The sequence below is a fragment of the Monopterus albus genome, unplaced genomic scaffold, assembly GCF_001952655.1.
Source record: "Monopterus albus unplaced genomic scaffold, M_albus_1.0 scaffold319.1, whole genome shotgun sequence".
NCBI classification, from domain to species: Eukaryota; Metazoa; Chordata; class Actinopteri; order Synbranchiformes; family Synbranchidae; genus Monopterus; species Monopterus albus.
The window spans coordinates 810,893-817,449 of record NW_018128199.1 but is presented as its reverse complement, the minus strand read 5'-3'; the positions used below and the strand labels follow the sequence as shown (position 1 = coordinate 817,449).

General features: G+C 41.3%; 1 protein-coding gene across 7 annotated transcripts in view; it reads left to right on the top strand.

The window, feature by feature from the left end:
• The first annotated feature begins 849 nt into the window (after nt 1-849).
• Nucleotides 850-6,557, top strand: part of LOC109974050 (F-box-like/WD repeat-containing protein TBL1XR1) — a 23,932-nt gene continuing 18,224 nt past the window's right edge. Inside the window, exons 1-2 of one of the 7 annotated variants that reach the window (XM_020624051.1) lie at nt 850-918; nt 3,988-4,048. The gene's annotated coding sequence lies outside the window, so the exon portion shown is untranslated. Of the gene's footprint in view, nt 947-981; nt 1,087-1,249; nt 1,452-1,573; nt 1,770-3,987; nt 4,049-6,557 lie in introns of those variants that run through there. The other 6 variants (XM_020624050.1, XM_020624054.1, XM_020624053.1 and 3 more) reach the window with 6 other exon arrangements.

Sequence of the window (6,557 nt, the reverse complement as noted above, 5' to 3'; positions counted from 1 at the left end):
CATGAGCAAATGTTGTGCAGTGGCAGAGGTACATGCTGAGTGCTCTTGTCTTATGACGGGGGCAGCTGTGGCTCAGGAGGTAGAGCGGGTTGTTTCCTAACCGGAGGATTAGCGGTTTGATTCCTGACTTCTCCAGTCAACGTGTCGAGGTGTCCTTGAGCAAGACACTGAACCCCCAGTTGCTCCTGGTGATGTCACCGGTGTGTGAATGCGTGAGTGCTTGGGAGTGCGAATGGGTGAATGGCCGAATAATGTGAAAGCGCTTTGAGTGTGCTGTAAAATCATAGAAAGGCACTGTTCAAGTATAAGACCATTTATGTTTGTAGAGAAATGAGGAATAAAGAATTTATTGTTGTGTGTGCATCTGTGTTCCCCAGCAGAGGTTATCTGTAAAAAAAAATACAGAAAAAAACACTGCAATAAAGGACATACTGAACATGCTGCACTGTTGAAAACAAATTGAACAGTCCTCTAACCCAGAGAAAGGTTGAGGGAGTGCAGCCGTATAAATGGGGACACTCACTGACCACAGCAAAATAAATTGTGATATGGGTTTCAATATGCTGAGTTTTGCAGGTCAGCAACCAATTTTAGTAAAGGTAATTCATCATATTTGATGAATCTTAAATAATAAGGGTACGACGTAAATACTTCAACGTCTTCGTTGGGTGCATTAATGTGGTTACGAATGATGTATGCAGAGGGGAAAAAATCAGTGTAAAACACAGATTGCACCGATGATGTAAGCTTATTGTTGACTTTCCCAGTCTGAATGACTGAGCAGTGAAGAGGGGGTGGGGTGTCATTAATCTATGGCTAGTGGTGACCAGACAGGCGAAAATGAAGTGTAGTGGGGGATGGGTGAAGACACTTGTTATGACTGGTGCTTGGCTGCGGGACAAACTTCCAGAGGCCTCGGTATATGTTTATTTTCCATCTCTCACTGGTGGGTTTCAATGAAGAAATGTGGCTTCATTTCTCCTTGAACCTGTCATACGGACCGGACGCTATTAATTAGTCAGCACTGAAGCTCGGCTTTCAGTTAATCTGAATCACGAGGTGATGTTTGATGCTTTTGTTAAATAGGTTAGTTATTGGTGTAACATAATATCGTACTTCCATTTGGCTGAAATATCGCTGTTGAGAAGTATGGATCTGTTAGCGGCTACACAAACAATCTACCTACCCCACCCCGCCGTATTCGACGGAGGGGAAGGTGGATACATTTAGCACAGCAGTTGTCACGGCCTTTAGTGAGCGGTGCTTTGAAATAACAGTGGTTACAGGCATCTTATTTTTGCATGTCGGGTCACTCCACTGTGTCGGACGTCTGAACAGCCTTAACATTATAACGTAACGATAGTTATTATATGTAAAGTAATGTATATACTATGGTCTCAGTTGGACACAGGAGCTATTGAAGATAACGGCAATTGAAAGATTTTAGCCAAGTAGGTTCGAGATTATAAAAACATTGTCACTTGCACAGCATGCTAATGTTAGCCAGCTAGCAGGTTCAGAATGATAGCGAGCTGATGATCTCACTGTACTCGTTAGAAATGCTGTTTTAGACAAGCCAACTAAACGTTATTGCAGCCAGTTGTTGGTTTAAAATAATCAGATACGACACTATCTCATATAGTATTATCTATTAGTGGAACAAAGCCTTAAATTGCTTTGCCTGACTGGCATGTGGGGTTACGGCTACGGCCGCTGCCGAGGCGAAGCTCGCATGTTAGCCGGTGGGCTAACGCTGTATAGCTCATACAGTAAGTTAGCTATGCAGACTGGGCACCAAACTGTTCCAGTGATCATTTAAATAGAGTAACTAGTGGGATAGATAAGATCAAAGTATTGCGCGGTGAATTGACAACAGTGACTGCAATCTAGCGCTTGTAAAATCCAGTCCCGTTTTCCTCAGATACTTGGTGACCCATGACATGTGGACAATCGTAAGCTTAGCATTGCATTAGCAGTAAGTTAAGAAATTAAACACAGCGGGCTGCAACACATTTCAGCTTCCCCCTAACAGAAGAAGGGGCATTAGATTCAGGGTCGTCTTACAACACTAGGGTGAATTTGAGTCAATTATTGTCACAAAGTGGGGCTGGGTACTATCTGCCGCCTCAAGAAGCGTTTCGGGTAACGAAACACGTTGTAGTTTGTTTAGCCCATTCACTCGAGTCCCTGTGTGGGGGATGGTCGGTGTATTTCCGCAAGTAGTTTGCCATGCTATCTTGCTAATTTATCTACCGGCACATTAGTATCATGATATAATTTAGATGTACTTAAATTGCACAGCCACATGGCCGACTTCTTTTTCTCTGAACTGATCATAAATCAGCATCTGAACGTAGCCATATGCAGAACGGTGTCAGAAACCAAAATCTTTGGCCCCAGTTGGCGATCCCGTAACGTTACCACACATCAGATGTTGGTTCATTTTGTAACTTGCGCGACAGGTCTCTAGAATGTCTTTAACTAAAATTTAATCAACAATAACATAGTTTCATTTCTTTTAAACTATACGTAAGCCCAATTCCCCTTTATTTACAACACTAAAGAATAATTACACCATGCGTAGCACAAATGTGTCTAGTTGCTGTTTTGGCTTTTTACTTTGCTGACCCAGTTTCTGTCCTTGTTTGGTGACAAGCTGCTTTGTTCAAAGCACTTTCCTCCAGCTGCCTTTTCACCCACTCTCTGACACACTGCTGCTAACATGTCCACCTTAATGAAGGCAATTTGTCACTTTTACACGTGTCTGTAGGTTTGAACCTGTCTCTCAGCTGAGGCCTTTCTGTGCAGAGTTTAGTGTTGGCTCCCTCAAGAAGAGAGTAACTGATTACATGGTGCTTAAGTGCAAATTTGAAGAATGTGTGCTTTACTTGTGTATTATCTTTTTACTTCTACTCCACTAGGTCAGGGAAATGGTGTTTTTACTCTTCTATAGTCAGTTTGACAAGTTTATTGTGACAAATGACAAATTTTGTATGGAGAACACAGTTTATAAACTAAGATGCTGAAATGATTAGTTGATTAATTAGTTGACTAATTAGCTGAAATTTCATGGTACAGCTTCTGAAATGTATTTGTGAGGAACTATTAGTTTTGAGGTTGGACAAAGTGTTATTAACCTGTCATTTCTCTGTTTAATGTAGGTCTTATTTTTCTTAATATTTTGTATAATTTTCAGAATATTAAGATAATAAATTTGAGGTTGGAGGTTTGAATCACGGTGCCTTCAGTCCACATGTCACAGTGTCCTTGGGCAAGACACTGAACCCCAAGTTGCCACCAATGGTGGTACAGCAGATGGCTGCCTCGTATCTGTACCGGAAACAAATTCCTTGTCTGTAACATACTTGGCCAAACAAAGTGATTTATCCTTAGTATATTAGTAAAGCATATGACTACAATTTCAGCTGTTGCGTGCTTCCTCTGGGTCCACAGTCTAGAAACATGCATATTAGATTAATTGATGACTCGGCGGGGCCATAATTATGTGTCAGCCCTGTGTTAGACTGGTGAACTGTCTAGGGTGTACATTACCTGGCCTCATGCCCAGTATCAGCTGTGATAGGCTTCAGCCTTCCACTGCAACCCCCTCAGGGGATAAGTGGATAGTGGGTGGAAGGATGTATGGTTCTTGTGCTGTTTGCTGGAACTTTCAGAAAGTGTTACATTACTTAGAAAGTCTGGGTAGATTGCTTAACTACAGTAGGCGGTAGGAGCTGGGCTGCCAAGGGGACTGTTGAATAATATGAATATTTTTTCTTGTTTGTCAAATTCATGATAGGAATACTACAATTAAAGATGTAGTTGTACACAACATTAGTTACTTAACATTCTGAGTATTAGCGAGTTTGCACGAGAGAAAGATTGTTGGTCTTTATCATTTATGTATGCAATATCCACCTTAGATTTTATTTTAGTATAATTCATAAGTTGGAAGAGGTGCATTCATTTGCTTTCATTTTCTCTCAGGGACAGTTTGCTGAGGACAACAGAGCTATGATGCGCCCCTGAAGACATCTTGATCACATGGGTAGTGTATCTCACTGTATCACTTTTTAATGTTTTTTTTTCCATGCATAGATTCTGTTTTGTCTCTGTCTATGGTTGCACACTTGTAACTGAGGTCTTGAAGATGTCAGTGCTATGGCAAAGTGTCATAATTCATACAGAGAGAAGAATTTAGCTTTGTACCAAACCAGTTAGAGGAAGGTGTACAGAAATGACTCAAAAGGCCAACAGTTAGTGTTCGGTATGTCAATTACATACAACATGCATAATTCTCACATCTGTTAAATATGCTTACCTCAGCTTTATATCCCTAAAACAACCCAGTTGTTTACATAACTGTTGTATTAATTGGGAGCTTTAATCAGTTACCACTAGCACTGTTTACTTACATGCAAGTGAATACTGTGCAGGGTTGGGAACTGAACCTCTCTTTCAAATTGGAACTGAATCCAAAATACCAAGTATTGGGCACCCATAAAAAAAAAATCTTGATTTTGATTAGTGGTTCTTAAATGCAGACTCTTATACGTTGTGAACAGTGGCTGTTATCTCTTAGGACGTATGTAGCTGTCTGCCATGACCTGTCTACCTCACCATGCCATACATCAACACAGCAGCTTGTCCTTTAGTTTACATACGAGCTGGCCTGAATGGCTAATGCCGCTCTTGTAACGTAAACTGTTTGAAAGCTGGGCTACATTAAAAAAGTGTGAGTTCAGGAAAGAACATGACAAGACAATGTGCAGTGCATGTGGGAAGTTATGTCTGGATGCGCATCAGATTTGACCATAAGGCAGCACGGCGTTGATCTGAAAGACTGTACAATGTTTGATGTCTTGCCATCTCCAAGCCCAGTGTGTCATCAGCCAATGCTAGAAGCACCAGCAGTAGAACCAGGCACAGCTGAGGAGTGAGCGTTTATGGCATTTGTGGTAAAGGTAGACTTTCTATAAGTATGAGCTACAACATGCAGCTCATATCTATATATGAATATTGGCATCAATCTCATAACTGCTTTCACAGAGTACCCTTGTTATATGTGATTGTAGATCCAGTGTGTGGGTGTCTTGTATGGACTTTTTGTTTGCGCAGTTGAGTTATTTGTATGTGGGGTTTTTGAACCTGTGAAAGATTCGGTGGGTTGTAGGGGTGTGCATCTCCCCCTCTCACATGATTTGATCCATATCTCGATACATGGCCCAGAATTTCGATACAAAAACGATACTGCAATATGATACAGTGCATTCTAGAGCAATTCAGCTGACATTGAATTTTATTTTTGCTTCCCTTTTTTTTTTTTTAAACTGTACACTCACACACTAACTATGCATTTTATACATTAAAGTTTAGTATATAAAAAAGTTTCCTCAGAACAATTTTGGATTTAAAGCAGCAAAAAGCAAATGTATAAAACATGATATCTGTTCTTTTCACCAAAACAGCGGCCACTCGTGCACAGTAAACCTTACCATACAGTGCTGCGATCAGGGCCTGAAATTAACTTTAACATTTTCACTCACCGGCCAAGGTGGCAGGTAGATGGAAAAAATCCACCAGCCAAACATAATTTTTACTGGCCAAAATTATAAATTGCCTTTTTGTAACACATATCCATTCGCTTCAGGATTTCAATGACATAATAAGGTGTTACCTCAATCGCCCGCTTCTTTGCACAGTCCATGAAGTCTGGTCTTCTGTCTGTGTCAGAGTGTGGCACGCACACACACACACACACACACACACACACACACCCATCTTCCACCTGCCGCTACTCTGCCTTTTAATGGTTATGGTCAGATGATTGGTTAGACAAACCTGGACAGATAGATTGCAGTGTTACACCATGTCTGCACCAAAAGCCTCTCAGCCCTGTTTTTGAGATGTGTGTAACTGATACACTCCTACCTTAATCAGTCCAGCTGAATACATTAGCCATTTTTCAGCTTGCGTATCACTCAGGCTTTATGCGTGCTATCAGTGACCTGAAGGGGATTTTTACGCTTGGCTCAGAAAGCTAGTCAGAGGCAGAGTAGGGGCATGTCTTCACAGAGTATGGGTGTGTATGTGTCTCACACTCCAACACAGATGAAAGCAGTGTGCCCACAGTACAGACTCTCAGGATGCTGTTTAATTACATGACTTCTGCTACAAATGTTTACCTGGCAGCGTGGCGGGTAGTCTTCTGAGATGTACGCGCCAAATGGAAAATCTACCCGCGTTTGGCGGGTGTTAATTTCAGACCCTGGCTGCATATAATCAAAATCCAAAGCACTAAAAAAGAGGATTTGCACACCTAAATCAATGTTTCCCTTTATGGGGCATGACATTTCAAATATGCCTCTTTCAGTGTTTTAACTGCTTATTGACAGTGAATGTCAACCAGAATACTAGCAACGGATATACTGAGTGGTTACCTGTAATCAGAGGCATCTTCAGATATGTCTCTAAGCCTCACATGGGTCAGTGCTCATTCTCGTATGTTTAACCACCAGAAACAAATTATAATACGTTCCTCGCAGAACCCTACGATC